The sequence below is a fragment of the Sminthopsis crassicaudata genome, chromosome 2 (assembly GCF_048593235.1).
Source record: "Sminthopsis crassicaudata isolate SCR6 chromosome 2, ASM4859323v1, whole genome shotgun sequence".
Lineage (NCBI taxonomy): Eukaryota > Metazoa > Chordata > Mammalia > Dasyuromorphia > Dasyuridae > Sminthopsis > Sminthopsis crassicaudata.
Genome location: NC_133618.1, coordinates 390025705 through 390050405, shown reverse-complemented (window position 1 = coordinate 390050405; position 24701 = coordinate 390025705). Strand labels below are relative to the sequence as shown.

The following is a 24701-nucleotide window of genomic DNA, read 5'->3' as shown; positions in this document are numbered from 1 at the left end:
CCAATCCCAATGGCTGGGTTTCTACTATCTACTGCCAGACATCTGCAGATATTAGCTATCTAGTCCTGGTTAAGACAATAAAAAAGGAGTGGTACTATCAAAGGCTCCTCCCTCCAAAAAAGAAGTAGAAATCTTAAAGCTATTTAAACTCATTTAAAAAAACAACATACTTTACTGATGCTTTTTATTATAACAAAGAAAATTAGTTAAGGGGAAAAAAAAAAAAAAACCCATGAAGTGGTTGAGCAGGCAACAATCTGAATCCATGTTTCATCACCATTTTTCTGAAACTGAAATTAGTCATTAGATTTAATCTGTTAACTGATGTATTTTATTATTATTTTCATTGACATCATAGCCATTATCTATTTTGGCTTTCTTTACTCTACATCAGTTTCTATGAGTCTTCTCACGTTTTTTTGAATTCCTCTTAGATATTTCATCATCTTCTCCAGCACAACAGTAATTATATTCATGTATCACAATGTGTTCAGCCATTCTTCAATTGCTAGGTATCCTTTTTTTTTTCTTTTTTCTTTTCTTACTCCACAAAAAAAAAAAAAAAAAAAAAAAAAAAAAAAAAAAAAAAAAAAAAAAAATGTTGCAATGAATATTTAAGTCTATAAGGAACTTCCCCTAATTTTCTTGCAAGGAAAAGGAAGTAGACATTTGCCTTATCTGAGGCCATTCTCCTGGGGGAATGGGTTTGTGATGGTTTCCATAAAGGAGCCCTTCCTGTTGGCTTGTGACATGACTCCACTTCCTTTGTCCCTCCTCCCTGAATTCCTACCCTTCCTTTAGCACTGGGGGAGTTAAGGACACAGTTAAGGGCTGGATCACTGGAAAAGCATATACTGGGAGGAAGGAGCCGGAAAAGCTCAATGTGTTTACTACCAGGAAGTCTTTGTTCTCTTGCCCTCACTGGTCAGTCTGTTTTTCCTTCTTTAATGTTTTGACTGCTTGACCAATTCTGCTTTCTTACCACCCTTATTTTTCTATAGCTTCACCTGATGCTATAGCTGTTCCTTCCTCTTTCTTTTTAAAATTTTTTTTTTTTATTTTTACAAAGGTTCTCCCATTACTACTTCTCTTCCCTCCAACTGAGAAAGCAAGAAAGCAAGAGAAACAAAATCCCTGTTAGAAATATATAGTCAAGCAAAAACAAATTTCTGAATTGGACACAACCAAAAAAAAAAAAAAAAAAAAAGAATCACAATCTGTACTCTAACCCCATTAACTCCCTATCAGGAGGTAGGCAGCATTTTTCAACATGAATTCTCTAGAATTATGTTTGGCCACTATATGGATCAGAGTTTCCAAGCATATCAAAGTAGTTTGTCTTAACAAAATTGCTATAATTATACAAACTGTGCTCTTGATTCTGTTCACTTTACCCTGCATCAGTTCATAAAAGTCTTCATGATGAGGTGTGGGAATTGAGAGTAAAAGATCCTCTCTGGTCCACATCACAGATTCTTTGCAAAAGAATTAGCAAACCTGAAGTTTGTGGCAAAAAGGGATTTATTTGCACTAAGAAGGGAGCTTTCTTAGTGGGCAAAGAATCCTGGCAGGATAGTTTTGCAAAGATGGCTTGACACTGAGATGAAAATATCTCCATCAATGGGCAAAATCCTGTTAAGACTTCTGCAAAGATGGGCTGATTACCCCCCCCTTTTATATTAAGCCAGTGTTGGCCCGGAGTTGGGGAGCAGTTTGAGCCACTCAATGAAGGACCTTGACTAAGCCACAGACTGAGATTTCCAATTGAATAAGATTACTTATCTTGGGAAGGGTGTTGTCTGAGAAAGGTGTACCCCTCCCACTTTGAGACTAAGTAACGCTCTTCCCTCATAGATTTCTTTCCAATCCTCTCCCCAAAGATTAAAAGGGACACGGTTTATGTCATTCATAGAAAGTTTCTCTGAAATCATCTTCTGCATCATTTCTTATAGTGAGATAGTATTCCATCATATTCATATACCCTAACTTGTTCAGCCATTCCTTAATTGATGGGTAGCCTTTAGTTTTTAGTTGTATATCATCCCCCAAAAAAGCTGCTATAAGTGATTTTGTACATATCTCTTTGGGGGTATGACCTCATAGTAGTATTGCTATATCAAAGGTTATACACATTCTTTAAAAAGTTTTTTTGTTCCCCAATTACATGTAAAGACTTTTTAAAATTCATTTTTTAAAAGATTTTGTGTTTCAAAATTTCTCCTTCCCTCTCTCACCTCTTCTTTCGCTAAGATGGTATATAATTTAATAAGGTTATATGTGCACAATCATATAAAACATTTTTCCATATTAGTCATGTTGTGGAAGAAGAAAGAGACCCAAAGAAAAAATGCACAAAAAAGTGAAAAATAGTATGCTTTGATCTGCATTCAGATTCTATCAATTCTTTCTTTGGATGTGGATAACATTTTTTTTTTAATCATAAGTCTTTTGGAATTATCTTGGATCATTGTATTGCTGAGAACAGTTAAATCATTTACAGTTGATCATTTAATATTGCTGTTACTATGTACAATATTCTTCTGGTTCTGCTCATTTCACTTTGCATCAATATATGTAAGTCAGCCTACTCATAATTTCTTAAAGCACAATAGTATTCCATTATAATTATATGTTACAACTTGTCCAACCTTTCCCCAATTGATGGTTATCTCCTCAATTTCCAATTCTTTGCTACCACAAAAACACCATGCATGCACAGTCCAGAATGATTAGACTAGTAAATAGCTCCACCAATATTGCTTTAGTGTATCTTGCTCTTTCCATCAGGGAGTTTCCTAACCAATCCCCTTCTGAAGGCCTCCTTTTTACTTATTTGGGGCCCAGTGCTGCTACTATTACTGGTGAAAGAACTGAGTTCCTTAGTGAATCAGAGTTTTAAGAACATTCCCCAGTTACCTCTATTCTAGTTTGTTGTATATAGTCTTATATACTTTGTTTGTTGTATATAGTCTTATATACTGGGAGCTTCTAAAGCAGTCATTAAAAGAGGAAAAATGCCCTAAAAATCATGTCTGGAAATGAGGGTGTGAAAGGAAGGCAGGAATCTGGGACAAAGTGAAGAGTATGGGAAAGATGGACTAGGGAGGAAGAGAAACCTTTTTCTAGGTCATAGAAAAAGGATTTAAAAATGGGAAACTCATTTGAAAACCAAAGATCAAAGTGAACAGAACTAAGAAAATAATTTAGACCATCAACATAAAGGAGAACAAGACTGAAAAAACTTTAGATCTCTCATGAATGTAATAATCACTCATTACTCCAGAGGACCAATAGTGAAGTGTGCCTTTCTCTTAGTAGAGAGGTGGTGGACTATAGGTTCAGAATGAGGTATACTTTGTTCAATGTGGCCAGTAAGCTGGCTTTTTAGTTTGATAGTACTTTGTTACAAGAGAAAGTTCTCTGGGAAGTATCATTGCTTTAGTGTCATTGGGAGTATCTTTGGGAAGCAACAACAATGGAAAAAATAAAAATGTATTTTAAAAATCACTTATAGATGTTTATACTTTTTTTTCATAATAAAATTGTTATTTCTTTTAAGAAGTGAAAGGCATGCTAACATGAAAGAAAGAGATGGAGCTAATGACCACTCAGAATGGAAGGAATCTCCCCTCACTCTCCTGGGTAGCTGTCCCTAAGGTTACTCTAAGACCCAGATGAAATTATCATTGCAAATGGGGATGGGGAGGAAGGATAATAAGAGGTAGTAGAGGTGGGACACTCTAAGTGAAGCTTGATTCTGTTCATGATTTATAGAAATAAGTTTAATATCCAGAACTCCAGATACTAACTCAACAGAATCATTCCTCTCAGCCCAATAGGCTTTCTCCACCATCACCTTAAACATGTATAGCACTTGTAGCTTTTCAGGTCAGTTTTCATTGATATTATCTCATTAGATCTGCATTTGTATACTCATATAACAAGAGAAAACAGATGAATAATAATTGCCATGTGTATAGTACATTAAGATCTGCAAAGTGAGATTTGAAGGGATCTCTTTTGATCATCACAACAATCCTGTCAGGTCAATATTTTTATTACTCAAGGGGAAATTGAGTCAGGAAGTGATTTGATTAGAATCACATAGTAAATATCTTAGGCAGGATTCATAATCCATCATTCTGTTCACTACACCAATCTAACTACTCATTAGCTATAGCTATTGCAAAAAGTCACAAAGCTAGAGCCGGGACTGGAACCCAAGTTTCCTGATTCTTAGCCCAGATTCTTTTTTCATTCTCAAGGACCAGGCAGTATGTATTTATGAAAGAGGAGGAGGAGAAAAAGGAAAAAGACAAAGAAAAAAGAAACCTGTATATTAGAGAAAAACTTTGTAATATCTTATGAAGGCCTCAATATCTCTCTTGTTATGTAACCTGGGACTTTTAAGTATAATTTGAGTTGATCAGGAGAAGGGGAAAGAAACAAGTATTTATTAATCACTTACTATGTTAGGTACTGTATTAAGCACTTTTCAAATATTATCTCATTTGATCCAGAGAGTGCTTTATCAATTTGGTGGTTTCCCCAAATTACGGGGGCCATGTCAGAAGTAGCTGCCCCCCATGAAAGTAGACATTCACCATTGATCCTTGCTGAGAAACATATACCCTAATCCTTTGCTAGCAGGTGCCTTCTTCTGACAGTTAGTTCTGCATCCTGTAATGATTACTCTTGATTGATTCCCTGGTCAGGTTAGAGAGTAGGGACTTCTGTTAGAGGAGGACATGTCTTGATGATATGTATAGGTCAGAGGACTCACTAACTGCTCAGAGATTCTTCTGATCACCCTAGCTACATAAGTTTGAGACCTGGGATCCTGAGGGCCGTAGTCAGGAATGATGGTTTAGCCTATGAGGACTTCATTGGTGAGATTTCTCTATTATTTGAGAGCTTATGCTAATATTTCTAATAACTGGTTAGGAGCCCAAGATGTTCAATGTGATAGTCTCTGATAGTCTCAAGCTCACACACAGTTCAGTATTAGTCTAAAATGTTCAAGCCATTATTTTAGATGCTGGAGATAAACAAACAGATGAAAAACAATCCCTGATCTCAAAGAGGATATAGCATGTAAAGAGATTAAATATATGCATGATACTATGAGTAGGGAGAGAGCAGTAGCCACGAAGGGGATCAGGAAAGGGGGACAGGAAAGCCTTTTTGAAAGGACATTGCTCATGAGCTGGGTACTAAAGGAAGCTCAAGATTCTCAGAGGCACTGGAGAGAAGGTAGTACATTCCAGGAGTGGAGGACAGGTATGGATGGGGAAGAATGACTGCCATATGTGGGAACAGCAAATAAGCTAGTTTTGTGGAAGCATAAGCAGATTAAAGGTAGTAAAGCAATAAACCTGCAAAGGTAAGCCTGTAGCCAGAGCATGAAAGGATTTAAATGTCAAATTGAAGAGTTTTTAATTGGAAGTAACTAAAGATTCTTAAGAAGGGGAATGACCCGGTCAGATTTGTGCTTTAGATAAGTTGGCAGTCAGTCAGCACATATATATTAAGCACCTTCTATGAGCAAAGTTCTGTGCTAAGAGTTGGGGATGCAAAAAGTGGCAAAAGACAGTCCCTGAAGGGACTCACAATCTAATTGGGGAGACAACAAGAAAACAAATACACACCAACAAGCTACAGACAGGATAAATAGGGCGTAATTAAGGGAGAGAAGGCATAGAATTAAGAGCATTTGGAACAGGCAGATGTGGTGGCTCCAAGAGGGAAGAGACTGGAAGCCAAGAGCCCAGTGTGGATGCAATAAACCAAGCAAGAAGTGATGGAAAAGTGAGGAGGACGAGGGAGATGGCTGTATGAGTGGAGAGAAGGAGATGGTTTTGAGAGATGTCATGGAGGTACAACTAACAGGACTTAGGAACTTATAATGAGAGGGATGATAGTGAGGAAGTAAGAAGAGTCTGGGAGGTTGCAAATCTAGGAGAATAGACAGGTGGTACCCTAGTCAGAGAAAGGAAAGTCTGGAGAAAGGTGAGGTTGGGGGAAGAAGATAATGGATTCTGTTTTGGACATGTGAGACACCTAGGTGGAAATGCCCAGTGGGGAATGAGATATAGGCCACTTGCTTTCTGTGTGGTCTTGGCCAAATTACTTAACCCTATTTTAATTCAAATTTCCCCATAAAATGAGGTTAGATTAGATTATCTTTAAGATCCAGTCCAATCTTAACATCTATTATTCTATGACTCTAATCTATGTGTTTGTGTCTCATCTGGGCACTAGAGCCTTCCCTTTCTTATTTCCTATTTTTCCTGTAGATATCTTTTTTGCACATATTTGTTCATTTATTGTCTCTGTAGCACTGATGCCTGCCCATATAATAATCTCTGCCCCATGTAGTAATTATTGTAGTGCCAGTGCCTACCTGTATGGGTGGGATTGCAAGAAGTAACTTTACTCATTCATTCCATAAACATTAAGTGCTTTCTATGATGTAATGTGATTTTGGGTTCCCCTGACCTTGGGATTTCTGTTCTAAGGAGTCCTTGGTGTTCCAGCTTTGAAATGTGCCTCAGGAAACTAAGCACACCCAATCTATCTGAAGACCACCTTTAATTCATCTGGAGATTACTTCCTAGCCTTACCCTCAGGTCACAGAATTAACATATCTGTGATTGAAAGCTGAATAAGTCTTGCTTCAGCCTCTTTACAGAATGGTCTCACATTGCTTTTAATAAACTTTACCTCCTTGACTAGGAGATGGGTTCCTTTGAGACCTTGTGACACTGGTCTGGGAATTTTGGGGTCCTCCTTCTCAACCTCAACAATTATGTGCCAAGCATGCTAAGTGTTAGAGATTCCAAAAGAGGCAAAAAATTCCTGCCCTCAAGGAACTTGCAATCTAATGGAGCTTTAGCATCTCTGGTCTTACCTAACCTTTAAATAAACCCTGTTCTCAGGGACTGTCAAGTCTTGCAGCTCTTTTGAAGATTCATAAGCTTGAATGGCATAGTAGACAGAGAGTTGAACTTGGAATCAGTTTGGAAACATTTATTAAGCACATACTACATGCTAGGTGTTTTACTAAGAGGCCAAAGATCGTATCTGCTCTTAAGGAGTTTATAATTCAAAGAATCAAGAAATTAAATTCAAATGCTAATGAGGAATTTTCAAGCTATGTGACCTTGAGGAAATCAAGTTTTTCCCCCCTTTTTTTGGAGGCAATCAGGATTAAGTAATTTAACCTTAGATTTTTTTATCTGTAAAATGGGGATTGTGATAAGGCCTACCTTACATTGTTATTCTGAGGTTCTAAAGGGTTAATCTACACATTTAAAAGGCTTTGTAAACCTTAAAATGACATAGATAAGATCCCTACTGTGACTCTGGGCCGTTCCCTCTCCCCCTTTCCCCTCTTATCTCTAATTGTGATGCTGTCATAGAGATGACATTAAGAATGGCCCTGCTGGAGTTGGAAAGCCTTGCTTGAACCCTTTTCCTGGTAAGTCTTGCTGCATCTTTCACTGACATCATATGGTATTGCTTTGTGAACATGTGTCACAAATGTGGATGTTTCTGGGGCTCTATCCTTCCAGGCTACTCCTCTGGGTCCCCTCTGCCCTTTGCCCTCCCCTTGGTGTCTAGCCCAAGTAGAGGGCTAATGCCCGTGAGCTCAGATCTGCAATGGCCCACTTGGGCATCGTGGGGGCTGGAGTGGGTTAGGGAGTGGAATGCTACATGAAGGCATCTGTAAGCCTCACATCAGTGCCAATCGAAGCAGGATTAAAATTCATGATGGTTACAGGGCACAACTGCAAACAATTTGTTCAGTAAACTTTGCTCTAATTGGCGTTCGGAAAATTTCCTGTTAATCAGGCCCCTTGGGCTCCATGGAGTAGGGATGCTCTGTCTCCCCATGACAGGATGGAGAGTGTGTGTGTGGGGGGATGTGAGTGACTGTAGCCTCTTAGGTCCCTGGCACTCTCTCTCCCACTCCCAGTGACAGTAATTGGTGTTGAATGTCTCTCTAATGGGTTCCCTGGTCCCAGTGCTGGCTCCTAAGAATCAGCAGGGGTGAAGAGACTAGCTCAGAGATTCCCAAACTCTGTGTAGTTTATGCTTACTAAATTTCCTTTAGGGCACTAATTCTCAGTGTGGACCAGAGCCCTAAGACTCTTTCAAGAGCTTCACAAAGTCGACTATCTTCATAATAATATAATTTTTAAATTTTGAATATGATAAATATTAGTAGATATAACCCACATAAGGAAAAATTCTTGGGGGGGGGGCTCCTCAATAATTTTTAATAGTGTAAAGGAGTCTTGAGACCAAAAGGTTTTCAAATCACAGCTCTAGATCTGTATTGTAATTGCTCTAAGGACTGCTGGGAGGGCTTTTTCAGCTTCCTGGGCTTTCCCAACCTCCAGACTTTTCTGCCCACTCTGGCAACTGGACATGGCTCAGTCTTTTGAGCTTTGATGAATGCCCCTTGAATGCTCTGGAGAAAAGAGCACTATTCTGAGGCAGTGAGGTGATCCAGTGGACAGCACCAGTTCTGGTGTTAGGGGTTCCTGAGTTCAAGCTACTCAATAGAAATATCAGGTCGAAATCTACAGCTGAATGAGACCACTCAAGTCCCAGCTGCTGGCAGTGGTCCTGGGCTAATCTTAATGAAACCACTTAACTGCTCTGAAGGGTGGGTCTCTGTCAGAGGAGATAAGACCTTCTATTTTAGACACCATCAGAATGTTGGGTGCCTCTCCCCATTCTGTATCAGCTATCCCCCATGCCTCCCCCCACCCTGTCTCTAATTAATATGTTCTAGCTCTGAGTCTTCTGACCCTATGTAGCAAATTTGAAGAGAGTCCAGAGAGACAGAGCTGTGTGGGTGTATGGGTGTGTGTATACCAAGAGATGACAGCACTCTGCATGTCTCCGCTTGTAGGTGTGTTTGTGACTGGGTCCATATGTACATAGTGACGGGTAACGTGTCTGCATGTCCTTGCATGTCAATGACTGGCATATGCCCGCAATGCTTGGCAGAGCACCCAGGTGCCACCTGTGTCACACATGACCACAGCATATATATGCCCAAGGCAGGAGATGTGTTAGACCTTGTCTGGTACATGGAACAGTTCCCTGATCACAAGCAGAAAGATGCTCTTGTGTGTTGGCAGCCCCAAGTACTTCCTGTTATCCCATCAGGATCAGCTCTAGCTCAGGGGCTTTACCTGGTGTTCCTGAAGCTGCTGTTTTGTATTTTTTTCTTTTTTTTTTTCTGTGTTCTACTCCCTCACTTCACTGCTGCCACAGTTTTAGCCCAGCTGATAGAGAAGGCTGATTTCCCCATTCCTTCTCCTTGACTCATCATTCTTCCTCATGGGAAGGCGTTGAGCATGCATGAAGGGTTAGTAGGTAAGCTAAGAGGGGAGCTAGAGTAGGGTGCTTTATTCCTTGGGTGTATGTGATATGTGATGATGGATAGAACACCAGCTCTGAACTCAGGAGGAGCCAAGTTCACATTTGACCTTAGACACTTAATACTTACTAGTGGGCAAGTCATTTAATCCCAATTGCCTTGGGAAAAAAAAAAAAAGGAAAGAAAAGAAAGAAAGAAAAATATTTGTGATGAAGGGGAGAGGAAGGGAAAAGTGGTTTGGACCTGGCCCTGTGTGGTTGGGGAAAAGGGGAAAAGGTTTCAAATCTATGGCCTCACCTGGGCTTAGAATTAATTTTAGGGCAGATAACAAGTGATAGGAGGGATTTTTAGAGATGATCTGGTCCAAGAGTTCTCCAGTTGTGGTCCACAGACCCCTGCAGAGCCCCATGACCCTTGCAGGGGATCTGATAAGTCAAAATTCTTTTCATAATGATACTAAGATGTTATTTGCTTAATTAAAAAACTCTTCCCTTTTCCAACTATTTATCTATGTGAAAGTGGATTTTCTTCATATTTTTAACCAAAACAACATCTAACAACTTATTGAATGCAGAAGCAGAAATGAAAATCCAGCTGCCTTCTATTAAGCCAGACATTAAAGAGATTTGGGGGAAAAAAGCAAAACAATGTTACTCTTCTCATTAAATGTTTGTTTTAGAAAATGTAGCTATTTTTCATTATATTTTATATCAACGTGTTAGTTTTATTGTTACTATTTAAAATTAATAATTAAATAAGTTAAAATTAATCACCTTTATCTTCTACTATAGGAAATATCAATAGTTTTAACTCACATCAATAAAACTCTTTGAGGAATTGAACAATTTTAAGAGTACAGAAGGGTGGGATTCTGAGGTCAAAAAGTCTGTGAGCTGATCTAATCTAATTGTTACAGATGAAGAAGCTGAGTTCCAGGGAAGAATTTGTATAAGGTTTCAAACTTAAGTCCTTGGACTTGGTATCCAATTGACTCATATGAACAGCCTGGACACACCCCAATGCAGTAACTCTTGGTTTCTAAATTTTGGATCAAGGGTGAATGAATGAGTCTTATAGAGACAGGTTGAAGCTGAGGGAGAAAGGAGGAAAGAAAGAGAATATGGAAAAAGAACATTTAACCTGGAAATGAGATTGAATCTATGGCTGGTTCTGTACACCAAGGGGGATTCTTGATCACTAAGGTGAAGTGGGAATAAATGATAGATGACCCGTGATTAGACAAGGAAAGAACTTCCTGAGTGAGGAATGAGTTTCCAGAAGATCTTATTGAAAGACAAAGGCACTATATATATTCTGAATGGAGCAAATATTGGATTAAGGTCATAAGACATACCTGGCTTCTAGTCTTGACTCTACCATTAACTACTTTTTTTTAAATTTATGTTTTTATTATATTATATTATATTATAATATATAATATATAATAATAATTATATTATATTATATTATATTATTATAGCTTTTTATTTACAAGATATATGTATGCATGGGTAATTTTACAGCACTGACAATTGTCAAACCTTTTGTTCCAATTTTTCCCTCCTTCCCCTGATGGCAGGTTGACTAATACATGTTACATATGTTACCATTAACTACTCTTGTGAACTTGAGTAGTAAGTCCTTTACAGCTTCCAGAATATATTTTCTATACCAATTCCTATGAAATAAGTAGTATAAGCATTATTATTCCCTTTAGAAGCAGCTGAATGGTGCCATGGATAAAATGTTGAGCCTGGGGTCAGGAAGATCTAATTCAAAGGTAGTCTAAGACATTTACTAGTTGTATGACCCAGGATAAATAATTTATCTTTTTGCCTCAGTTTCCTCAATTGTAAAATAGGGATAATAACAGCGCCTACCTTGCATAGTTGTTGTGAGGTTCAAATGAGATATTTGTAAAAAGTGCTTAGTACAAATCTTGGCACATAGTAGGCACTATATAAATGCTTATTCCCTTCCTTTTCCCTATCTTTTATACCTATAAGGAAACTAAGTTTCAGAGCAGTTAAATGAATTATCTATGGTCTTGCAGCAAAAGATTTAAACCCCAACTCTATGTTCAGTGTTCTTTCCAATCTGAGAAATCGTTCTGCTTCTTGGTTTTCTCATCTCCTAAGTGATAGATTGGATGAGATGATTTTTTAAGGTTTCTTTTGACTAAAATTTTATGATATTGTAGAGAAAGTTTTATCTACCTGTAATGAAGGAGAATCAAGGAAGGTACAGTCCCACTAGGCTTTGGGACTGACTTCAGAAAAGATGGGGCTTGAGAGCTTGAAGGAGCCTTAGTGATTAGTTTTAACACTTTTCTTTTTAAAGATGAGGAAACTGAGGCTGGATGGGATTCAGACCTATGATGTTTAATTCTGAATCCAGTGAATCAAGAAAGACCTTGTGTAGAATTTGGTGACATTTAAACCTGAGTTAGGGATTCTAAAAAGTGGGGAGGGGTCAATAGAGCATTTTAGGCATGGGGGCCAGCCCATGCAAAAGCATGGAAGAGAGAGATGGGATTTCTTTTAGGAGGAACAGCCATATTCCCACTTGCCCTTGTCTCCATCCTACATTATAGGGTCATGAGGACTCTCCTTGTGTTATTGTTCCCCTGGCTATCTATCTAGGATAGAACAAGAAGGGATGAAGCATCATAAGCTTTCCTTTTTTGTTATCCAAGGATAACGCCAGGGTCAGTTTGGAGAAGGTTCAAAGAGTGGTGAGGGATGGGGGAGTCAGCTTTTTTGTTAAGAAAGAAAGAAGATGGGAATTTGTGGTTGCTGAGACTTTGGCTTCCATCTGCCCCTGATTCTACTTTAGTTCTTAGGAGGAGGAGGAAAAAGTCCTAGTATTTTATGGCACCAAATTGCGATTCCATTTCTGTTTAAATTCTGGGTGAGGGAAAAATAAGAGACATCAGAGAAACCTTCAGAATCTCATTTCTAGAGCCTCAGCTGCAGATAAATGAGCCTCCTGTAGAAACTCTACATCAAAGTGAATTTTCTGAGCTGTATTTTCTTTCTTTTAATAGTGCCATTTACTACATTAATATTCCAGGAAGTCATTTTAATTTCTTGTTTATTATCCATTGGGAAAGTTAAACAGGATCAATATGTAACTAGTGGCAAATTTGGGGATCTCAAGGAAAGAGCTAAGTGTTTAGGGGCTCCAGTAATTCCACAACTGGGAGCTGTTGGGGGGGCAGGGAGGGCTGGGGGCAAGGCAGAAGAGGAGGGGGGGAGGAGAGAAGGAAAAATCAAAAGGAAGCAGAAAAAAAGAAGCTAGGGGAGGAGAGGATCTAGCATGGGGGCAATGGACTAGTGGAACTATAAATGGGTCCCCTCCTCAAGGGAGAGTTTCTCAAAGCTCTGGTGTGATTGTTAAAGAGTGGAAAGAAATTCTGGGCCCCTGGGAGCAGGACATAAGAGCAAAATTCTGAGCTATATAAAGATTTTTGGTGCTGATTGGACTCCAGAAATTGGCACATACAAAAAAAAGTCTGGTGCATGTGGCTGTGTCCGTAGTGGAAAGCAAGGGGGTATGTCTGTGCTGATGGTGAGAAATTTTTAAGCTTAAATTCAGTTTCAATTCAATTCAAGAAATATTTATTAAGCTTCTGCTAAATGCCAGACACTGGCCTAGGGCTACAAAACCAAAAATTGAAAGAGTCCCTGGTGGCTGAATGGCACATTGATAAAGGGATGGGTCTGGAATCAGGAAGTCCTGAGTTCAAATCCCACCTCAGACATTTACTAGCTATATATATGATCCTGGGCATATCATTTAAATTCTGTCTGTCTCAGCGTCTTTAATTGTAAAGCAGGGGCAATAATACTTCCCAGCTGAGAATTAAATGAGATAATAGTAAAGTGATTATAGTACCTGGAATATTATAGGTGTTTAATAAGTGCTTATTTTTTCTTCTCTTCTTTCCTTTCTTCACTCTTTTCTTCCTCCCTCCCTCCCTTCCTTCTTCCCTCTATCTTCCTTTCCTTCTTTCCTTCTCCCTCTTTTCTCCCTCCCTCCTCCTTTCCTTTTTTCTTTCCTTCCCCCCTCCTTTTCTTTCCTTCTCTCCTCCTTCCCTCCTTTTTTTCCTTTCTCCCCCTCTCCTTCCCTACCTCCCTTTTCTCAAGAAGCTAACATCCTATTAAGAAGAGGATACAATACCTACAAAGATAAATAAATGCAAAATATGTACAAAGAAGTATTTCCAGCCTCTCTTTGGACAATATCTCCAGATGTCCTTACAGGTTTATGACCTTGGGGAGAGTTTTGGAGACAAGCCTAAGAATATAGATAGCAAGGGGAGGGAGGCAGGATGAGAAGCCTAATCCAGGGTACTATACAAGTTCCTGGCATAGTCCTGAACATATTGTATATACTCCATTCATTCAACAAACATTTATCAATTGTCTATTATATACTAGGCACTAAGTAAACAAAAGCAAAATGGAATGGTCCTTGCCCTGGAAGATTCTACTGAGGGAAAACAACATGTAAACAGATGAGTCACTAAAAAACACAAAATTTTAGAATTGGGGAAGGGCAGAAAAAGGCAGGGCTCTAACCATTGGGGGGATGAGGCTTCCAGGTATAGGTTGCTGGTGAGCTGAGGTGAAGGGGGAAAGGAAATGCATTCCAGGCATGGAGGAAACCTTTTCTAAAGGCCTGAAAGAAGGATTTGGAATACCCTATATGGGGAACAGCAAGTGGACTCCTTTGGTCAACCTGGAGTGTGTGAAGGGGAGTAAGGTAAAATCTACTTGGAGAGGAAGGCTGGAGCCATATTAATGCGGTTAATGGCAGTGCAGAGTTGAGGTGTGAGAATCCCTTCTGGTCAGTGCAGGTTAAACGTAAAAGAATTCATGAACCGGAAATATTAGTGACAAAAAGGAAGTTTTATGGGCACTGAGAAGTCAGCTTTGCTAGGAAGGCAGACTTTCTCAGTGGCAAAGTCCTGGTAGGGAAATAGAGGTCCTAGCAGAGAAATCCTGGCAGAGAAATAAAAAGGGTTTTCCCTGAGAAGAGGGTCTCTTCTCAGCGGGCAGGAGTCCTGGCAGGCAGCTGCTCCAAGGAGCCGATCCTTGACAAGTCACAATTCTGCTTCGGACATCCTGCAAAAATGGGGAGCTTAGAATTGTCCTTTATAGAAGTCTGAGGCTCAAACTTCATTTGAAAAAAAAAGCTGATGTCCCCAGGCTTAGATGCTTGGAGTTTCAGACCCAGATCTCCCAGTTGAATAAAAATCACTTTGAAGGCTTCCTGAATGGGGATCTGGCTTCTCAAAAGATCAATGGGGAGGTGTGTGTGTGGGTGTGATTTGCCTTAGAAAAGCCTGGAAAATATGCCTTCTTCTAGACTTTCTGGATCTGGGAGGCCAGGAATCAAAGGGGCAGAGTGATTATTTTACACATTAAAGGGGACACAGTTTCACCCCCATCCATACTGAGGTTTTAAATGCCAGACAAGGGGTCTTTATTTTCTCAAAAAAGGCAATAAGGAACTGCTAAAGCTTTTTGTGTAGGTCATGGCATGTTAGACTTACATTTTAGGAAGATCAATTTGGCTGTGTGTAGGTTGGATTGGAGGAGGAAGTGATTGAGACTGAGAGAAATTGGGGGGCATTTCCGCAGTCGGCTTGGGAGGAGATGAGGGCGCATGCTAGGTCTGTGGCCATGTGAGTAGAAAGAAGTGTGTGGGATGGGGGCAGGGGGAGGTGGGATTCTCCTCATGTTGCAGATTAACAATGTGCCAGATGGTTATTTTGGTTTATTACTGTTCCTATGCAATCTGGAGCCATAGAGGGAAGCAAACTTCCCCTGGCTTCCCCAGTTGAGTACAGGTATATCCTACCCAGTGTGATTAATTGGATCTTTGAAACAGGATAAATTCTGCATCATTGCTGTTGAGTCATTTCAGTCGTGTCTGACTCCTTGTGACCCCATTCGGAGTTTTCTTGGTAAAGATATTGAAGTGGCTTTTCATTTTCTTCTTCAGCTTCTTTTGCACATGAGTACCTGAGACGAATAAGGTTAAGTGACTTGCTTAGAGTCTCATAGCTAGCACGAGCCTGATCCCAGGTTTGAACTCAGATTCTCCACCTCTACTAGGACCACTGTTGTATCCCCTTTGCCACTTGGCTACCCAGACTGTATTAAAGGGATGAACTATTTCCATAGGAACAAAGCTTGAAACTGCCCTCTTGTTGTTCTTTGAACAAAAGATGCTATATCTTGCCTTGGGGAATTTTCTTTGGTTGTCCCCTATGGCTGGAATGCACTCCCACATCATCTTGGCCAACTGTCTTGTTGACTTTCTTTAAATCTTAACTAAAATCCCATCTTCTACAGACAGCTTTTTTTAATCCCTTGTAATTTTAGTGCTTTCCCCTCTTATTTACTTCCTACTTATATGTGAATATGTAGTTTGTTCATATTTGTTTGCTTGTTAGTTATCTACCCCATCACACTGTAAGTTCCTTGAGGGCAGGAATCTTTTGCTTTTTTTTTTTTGGGTACTCCTAGCACTTAGCACAGTGCTTGACACATAATAGGCATTCAGTGAATGTTTATTGACTGACTAGCATGGAACTATTTGAGAAACAAGATTAACTGATGGAAGGCGTTATGATGGGGTCAGGTCACTCTGTATTAACACCATTGCCAAATGACCTTAGCAGGGCAACATTATAGAGGCATCCCTGTGCTTTTCTCTTGCTGTTTCCTCATAGATTCTAGGTCTATAGAAAGCCCTACATATATTATCTTTCATGATAATCTTTTTTTTTTAATTCTTAAATTTTTTTTATAATATTATCCCTTGTATTCATTTTTCCAAATTATCCCCGCCTCCCTTCACTCCCTCCCCCCATGGCAGGTAATCCCATACATTTTACATGTGTTACAATATAACCTAGATACAATATATGTGTGTAAATACCATTTTCTTGTTGCACATTAAGTATTAGATTCCGAAGATATGAGTAACCTGGGTAGATAGACAGTAGTGCTAACAATTTACATTCACTTCCCAGTGTTTCTTCTCTGGGTGTAGCTGTTTCTGTCCATCATTGATCAACTGGAAGTGAGTTGGATCTTCTTTATGTTGAAGATTTCCACTTCCATCAGAATACATCCTCATACAGCATTGTTGTTGAAGTGTACAGCGATCTTCTGGTTCTGCTCATTTCACTCAGCAGCAGTTGATTTAAATCTCTCCAGGCCTCTCTGTATTCCTCCTGCTGGTCATTTCTTACAGAGCAATAGTATTCCATAACCTTCATATATCATAATTTACCCAACCATTCTCCAATTGATGGGCATCCATTCATCTTCCAGTTTCTAGCTACAACAAAAAGAGCTGCCACAAACATTTTGGCACATATATGTCTCTTTCCCCTCTTTAGTATTTCTTTGGGATATAATCCCAATAACAGCAATGCTGGGTCAAAAGGTATGCACAGTTTGATAACTTTTTGGGCATAGTTCCAAATTGCTCTCCAGAATGGCTGGATTCTTTCACAGCTCCACCAACAATGTATCAGTGTCCCAGTTTTCCCACATCCCCTCCAACATTCATCATTATTTGTTCCTGTCATCTTAGCCAATCTGACAGGTGTGTAGTGGTATCTCAGAGTGGTCTTAATTTGCATTTCTCTGATCAGTAGTGATTTGGAACACTCTTTCATGTGAGTGGAAATAGTTTCAATTTCATCATCTGAGAATTGTCTGTTCATATCCTTTGACCATTTATCAATTGGAGAATGGTTTGATTTCTTATAAATTAGGGTCAGTTCTCTGTATATTTTGGAAATGAGACCTTTGTCAGAACCTTTACTTTTAAAAATATTTTCCCAATTTGTTACTTCCCTTCTAATCTTGTTTGCATTAGTATTATTTGTACAGAAACTTTTTAGTTTGATGTAATCAAAATCTTCTATTTTGTGATCAATAATGATCTCTAGTTCTCCTCTGGTCATAAATTCCTTCCTCCTCCACAGGTCTGAGAGGTAGACTATCCTCTGTTCCTCTAATCTATTTATTATCTCCCTCTTTATGCCTAAATCATGGACCCATTTTGATCTTATCTTGGTATATGGTGTTAAGTGTGGATCCATATCTAATTTCTGCCATACTAATTTCCAGTTTTCCCAACAGTTTTTTTCCAAATAATGAATTTTTATCCCTAATGTTGGTGTCTTTGGGTTTGTCAAAGATTAGATTGCTATAGATGTACCCTTTTTTGTCCTTTGTATCTAATCTGTTCCACTCATCTACCGTTCTATTTCTTAGCCAGTACCAAATGGTTTTGGTGACTGCTGCTATATAATATAGCTTTAGATCAGGTACACTTAGACCACCTTCCTCTGAGTTTTTTTTTCATTAGTTCCCTTGCAATTCTCGACCTTTTATTCTTCTATATGAATTTTGTTGTTATTTTTTCAAGGTCATTAAAATAGTTTCTTGGAAGTCTGATTGGTATAGCACTAAATAAATAGATTAGTTTGGGGAGTATTGTCATCTTTATTATATTCGCTTGGCCTATCCAAGAGCACTGAATGTCTTTCCAATTATTTAAATCTGACTTTATTTTTGTGGTTGTAATTTTTCTCATATATTTCCTGACTATTCTTTGGTAGATGGATTCCCAAATACTTTATACTCTCAACATTTGTTTGGAATGGAATTTCTCTTTGTATCTCTTGCTGTTGCATTTTGTTGGTGATATATAAAAATGCTGAGGATTTATGTGGATTTATTTTGTATCCTGCCACTTTTTTTTTGCCAGGTAATTTTTTTTGTTATTTTTTGTTATTAATTTTTATAATTATAACATTTTATTTGAGAGTACATATGCATAGGTAATTTTTTTTTTTTTTACAACATTATCCCTTGTAGTCCTTCTGTTCCGAGTTTTTCCCCTTCTTCCCTCCACCCCCTCCCCTAGATGGCAGGCATTCCCATACATATTAAATATGTTATAGTATATCCTAGGTACAATATATATGTGCAGAACCGAATTTTGTTGTTGTTGTTGTTGTTGCAAAGGAAGAATTGTATTCGCAAGGTAAAAATAATCTGGGAAGAGAAATAAAACAAAACAAAACAAAACAAAAAAACCAATGCTCTCAGTTTACACTCATTTCCCAGTGTTCTTTTTCTGGGTGTAGCTGATTCTGTCCATCATTGATCAATTAGAATTGGATTAGCTCTTCTCTATGTTGAAGATATCCACTTCCATCAGAATACATCCTCATACAGTATCATTGTTGAAGTGTATAATGATCCCCTAGTTCTACTCGTTTCACTCAGCATCAGTTGATGTAAGTCTCTTCAAGCCTCTCTGTATATCTGCAGTTGGTCATTTCTTACAGAACAATAATATTCCATAACATTCATATACCATAATTTACCCAACCATTCTCTGATTGATGGATATCCATTCATTTTCCAGTTTCTAGCCACTATGAAAAGGGCTGCCACAAACATTTTGGCACATACAGGTCCCTTTCCCTTCTTTAGTATTTGCTTGGGATATAAACCCAGTAGTAGTATGGCTGGGTCAAAGGGTATGCACATTTTGATAACTTTTTGGACATAATTTCAGATTGTTCTCCAGAATGGCTGGATTCTTTCACAACTCCACCAACTATGTATCAGTGTCCCAGTTTTCCCACATCCCCTCCAACATTCATCGTCATTAGTTCCTGTCATCTTAGCCAATCTGACAGGTGTGTAATGATATCTCAGAGTTGTCTTAATTTGCATTTCTCTGATCAGTAGTGATTTGGAACACTCTTTCATATGAGTGGAAATAGTTTTAATTTCATCATCTGAAAATTGTCTGTTCATATCCTTTGACCATTTATCAATTGGAGAATGGCTTGATTTCTTATAAATTAAAGTCAATTCTCTGTATATTTTGGAGATGAGGCCTTTATCAGAACTTTTAACTGTAAAAATGTTTTCCCAATTTGTTACTTCCCTTCTAATCTTGTTTGCGTTAGTTTTGTTTGTGCAGAAACTTTTTAATTTGGTGTAATCAAAATGTTCTATTTTGTGATCAATAATGCTCTCTAATTCTCCCTTGGACACAAATTCCTTCCTCCTCCACCAGTCTGAGAGGTAAATCATCCCATATTCCTCCAATTTATTTATGATTTCGTTCTTTATGCCTAAATCTTGGACCCATTTTGATCTTATCTTAGTATGTGGTGTTAAATGTGGGTCCATGCCTAGTTTCTGCCATACTAATTTCCAGTTTTCCCAGCAGTTTTTGTCAAATAATGAATTCTTATCCCAAGATTTGGGATCTTTGGGTTTATCAAACACTAGATTGCTATTTTTATTCACTATCTTGTCCTGTGAACCTAACCTATGCCACTGATCAACTAGTCTATTTCTTAGCCAATACCAAATGGTTTTGGTGACTGTTGTTTTATAATATAGTTTTAGATCAGGTACAGCTAGGCCACTTTCATTTAATTTTTTTTTCATTACTTCCCTTGAAATTCTCGGCCTTTTGTTCTTCCATATGAATTCTGTTGTTATTTTTTCTAGGTCATTAAAATAGTTTCTTGGGAGTCTGATTGGTATAGCACTAAATAAATAGATTAGTTTGGGGAGTATTGTCATCTTAATTATATTCGCTCGGCCTATCCAAGAACACTTAATGTCTTTCCAATTATTTAAATCTGACTTTATTTTTGTGGTAAGTGTTTTGTAATTTTGCTCATATAATTCCTGACTCTCCTTTGGTAGATATATTCCCAAATATTTTATACTATCGACCGTTATTTTGAATGGAATTTCTTGTTGTATCTCTTGCTGCTGGATTGTGTTGGTAATGTATAAAAATGCTGATGATTGTATCCTGCCCCTTTGCTAAAATTCTGAATTATTTCTAATAGCTTTTTAGCAGAGTCTTTGGAGTTCCCTAAGTATACCATCATGTCATCTGCAAAGAGTGTCATGATAATCTTGAAGAGCGTTAGGTAAGGGATATCTAAATGAAATTAGGATTAATTGAGGTCTAGTGGCAGGTTCGGGGTACAGGAGTCAAATAGAGCTCTCCTGCAACTCCTTTGGCTTTGGCGCAAGGATACAGAGTTAAATGAGGTCCAGTAGTGGCACAAAGCCCCCTGTAAAGGAATTTACAGACCCGAAAACCTAGATTAATAAAAGAGGTTTATTTGGTGTTTGGAAATAAGGGTAAAGGTAGAAAGAAGCCAGGGCCAGAGCTGGCGCTGGGCGGACAGGAACCCTGACATGGCCAGAGTAAGGGTGCCATGTTTGGGGCTCCTGTAAAGAGTGGGCTCCAGGGTTCCCCTTTTTATAATGGGGGCTTTTGGTGATCTTGAAGGTGCGTGGAGTCCCAGATTGGCCTCTGGCTCAAGCTTCAGCCAGGGTTAGAATGGAATAGAATTCAATGGGATAAGGAAGAAACTGTTTGTCGGGGTTGGGGAAACCTGAGCAGATTAGAATGGGGGCTGGGAAAGCCGGGGATATCTCCCATTGGGATTCATGGGGTTGGGAATTGGAAAGGAATCTTTAACCCACATCAATCTCTCCTATCACCCCTTCTAGATGACGAAGTCCTAGAGTTAGAGACTAGAACCACTCTTTCTTGGTATATCTAAAGCCACTACAGAAAACATAGTAGGTTCTCAGAAAATGTTTGTTGCAGGTGCAGCTGACCTGAAAAAGGAAAAATTCACACTGAATTTTGTATCCATCAGGAAATTTCCAGTGTCTTCTTATGGGGACTGTTCTCTGTTTTTCTTCTTTTTCTTAATGGAGGGGGGGTGATCAACCAATTAGTCTATTTAAATCTGCATTGGTAAAATGATTCCAGACCACTCCAAGGGTACCTAACTGATTAAGAAGATCTTTCTCCCTCTGTAGTATGGGGAAGGAAATATTCAGAATTAGACCCTCCCCACCCTGAGCTGGGGCAGCTCAGCCCAGCCCACCACTCTGAAATCAAGAGGTGCATGTCCCACCTTTTCTCATTCTATCTCAGGCATAGGGGAAAGAGATTCCTTTAGGGGGGGTTCCCTTGAAAAACAGAATTATTTGGCATCACCAAATCCTATTTGTTTTGTATGGATTTAATTTTTTCTGAAGCAGTGTGTCTACTGATCTCTCCTGCCCTCTCTCTCTACTCTCATCACTTAGGAAATGAGCTTTAGGAGTCTTTCCCCGTAGTCCAGAAATCCAAGGTGAAGAATTTCATTAACAATCAAGAGGACATAATCAACATTCTAATAATTCCTGATTCTCTCTTCTTCTCTTTGCAACCCCCTAAATGCCAGTCCCATCCCCCTGCCTCCCCCAGCCCCAGCTCATTCAGGGCACTCCCAGACATACTCACCTTGACAAAGAAATCTCATTTCCTCTTCAGTCAAATTTGCTTTGCTATTAAATTCAGCACCTTAACTTCTGCCCTGAGGAGCAAATAGATTGGGGGAATTTCTGAGTTTCCCTTGCTTCTGAAGAAGCCTGGAAAGAAAGGCTTAGCAGGGTAAAGGACTCATTCACTATGGGCTCCCCCATTTTGCCATAATTTTATCTCAGGACACAGCCCTAAGGGGGGGGAGAATATTCTGAGAGACGACACTCCTCACCTATTTGAGACAGTTCTCTCAGAGCTCATTTGGTGAGATGGATGATCACAGGACGTTTTCAGATTTGCTCAGTACCAGTCATTGACTTTGGGTGCTGGGAGGATTATTCGATCCTAAATTTAAAGGATGGCAAAGGTCATTTCGTCCAATCCTCTTCTTTTAAAGAACAACCAGAAGTCAGGGGCTGTGATAAAGGACTTGTGCAAAGTCACTCTGGCCAGACGTGGTGGAGCTGGGATATGAACCCCAGTAATATAGAAGAGAGATTCGGCTCACCTCAATTCCCAGTCAGGGAGCCAAAAATGATGGGGTTCGGTGCAGGGCAGGGAGTTGTGGGAACCCCCTTCTGGTCGGCGCAGGTCCTTTGTAAATGAATTTATGAACCCGAAAAGTTAAACTGGCAAAAGAAGTTTATTATTAGAACTGAGAAGTCAGCTTTTGCAGACTGACTTCCTTAGTGGCAGGGTCCTGACAGAGAGGTAAAGAGGGGTAAGGTCCTGTTAGGGAAATAGATGAGAGAGATAAAGGGGAGTAACACTAGGCAGAGGGTCGCAGCTATGCCAGGGGGAGAGAGAGGTTCCTTGGCATGGAATGTTAGGCCCTCTGCAAGGGATTGAGCTGAAGGAAGCTTGTTTCATGGGCTGCTCTGGGTGAGGGCTGGGAGCAGTCTGAGTTGGAATCTGAATAGAGAATCTTGGAACTGAATGAGTGACTCTGGGCTAATCTCCAGCTCAATAGAGTTGGATAGAAATCTCATCTCCAACTCTGAGTAGGAGTGGTCCTGGACTCAACCAGTCCCACCCAGATAACAGGATGAAACCACTTTATCTCGCTTCCCTGGGGCGGGTCTCTCAGGGGAGAGCTTCTCTGAGGGAGTTTCCCAAGCTTTCCCCCAAAGTCCCAGAGAGTGAGAGTTTCGGGGCTCCCCTCGTCACTGATTCCAAATCCAATTTCCTTTCCACTGTACCATGAAGGCCTCTTTACTACCAGCTGTCGCCTCTTTTGGCACTGGTGAAGTTACCTTCAGGTCACTGAACTCTTCTCATATGAGACTAACTAAGTTTCTTTCAGCTCCTTCCACACAGTCCCTATATTGAGCTGGGCCCTCTGGACTGGAAACAGTCATAAGCTTATAGGATTTAATGCTGGAAGGCACTTAGGTATCATGCAGTCCAGGACTCATCAACATAGCCCCTCTGCCCACTCTGATAGCTTCATTTTATTAGGCAGTCTTTAAGTAAAAATGTTTAAACATTTTTATTTTTACATCTTTAAATGAAGTTTTATTATAACTAAAAATACACAAATGATTTTGTTCAAAAACAGGGACTGGCCAGATTTGGATTTCAGGACTTTTTTTATGATCCTTGAATTTTAGTTCAATTTCCTCATTTTACAGAGAAGAAAACTGAGGCTCTGAAATTTAATGCCCTGCTCAAGGTGCCCTCCCCCTCTGCACTGGGGCAGGGGACTTCTATTTTAATTACAGTGCTTATTTGATGGTCACTGCATGTGCATAGATAAACACATTACAGGCATGCTGTGCTGATGGCCAAACCTGGTGACCACGGAAGGCTCCAGGGATGTGTTCAGCCCAGCTTTGAGCTGAGGAGGGCTTCCAGACACAGTGCAGGACTTTGAGAAAAGGAACTGGCCCATTATCAGAGGTGAGGAGGGCCCAGGCAAGTAGGAAAGGAGGCACCTCCTTCCCCCTCCAGCTGTCCCACAGGTCCTGGAGCAGAGAGAAAGAGAGAGAGAGATAGAAAGAGACAAATTCAGATTATAGACTGGACCCATAGCACAGACAGCAGGGGCATGAACAGCTAGAGAGGTTTCTGGGAGGAGCTCTGGGACATTTCAGGAAGATCAGGGAATCAAACTTGCTGATGGTGTCATTACTGAGAGAATGTGGAGAGCTTTTCCAGGGGCAGTACAGAATAAGACCCACCTGGCCCATGCCCAGTCCATAGTCACTTCAGGGCTTAGAAGCAATTAGGAGGACCTTCAGCACTCTAGTTCTCGGGGGAGACATAGAGGAGTGACAGGTCCAGCACAGGGAATGACCAACTCCCATCTCAGTTACTTGAAGGCAAAAAGGAACCTAATCTTGTCCCATAGAATGGCTGGACTGAGTCAGGGGGGCAACTCTCCCCACAGCAGTATCTCCTCTACCCCAGGTAGGTCCTGGGTAGGGATGGCCAGGTCAGCATCCCTGGGGAGAGGACAGAGGGTGTAGGGCAGACAAGGTTATGGGAAGGAGAAGAGAGGTCTAGGGGCCTTGAGTTTAGTGGTGTAGCAGGACTGGAGAGAGATGCCCTGGTCTGAGGGGGTTCTATTGTGGAAAGAGCACCATGGTGGAAGTCAGAAAAGCTGGATGCTGTCACAGCTTGCTGGTGACCTTGGCTAAGGGACATTCTACCTGTCTGGGCCAGGCCTTCTGTACATGAGGAGGGAAAGGTAAACTAGACGCTCTAATTTGTTTTCCTAGCTTTTATACCAGGGGCTTTAGAGGAGAGATCTGGTTAAGAAAGATTGGAACTAGGCTGGGATGGTAAAGGAAAACATGGCTGCTCTCTCCTTCTAGGACTACAGAGGGTCAAGGAGAGGAGAGCCTCGTTGTACAGGGACTTCTAGAGAAAAGACACATAGCTCCTCGGCTAATTT

At 39.9% G+C, this 24701-nt stretch overlaps 1 long non-coding RNA gene across 1 annotated transcript; it reads right to left on the bottom strand.

The window, feature by feature from the left end:
* Positions 1-21779: 21779 nt before the first annotated feature.
* LOC141553534 (uncharacterized) lies at positions 21780-22403 on the bottom strand. Its single transcript, XR_012485501.1, has 3 exons — positions 22314-22403; positions 22038-22150; positions 21780-21857 (listed from the first exon to the last, which is right to left on the bottom strand). It is a non-coding gene; the product is annotated as an uncharacterized LOC141553534 (long non-coding RNA).
* Positions 22404-24701: the final 2298 nt, after the last annotated feature.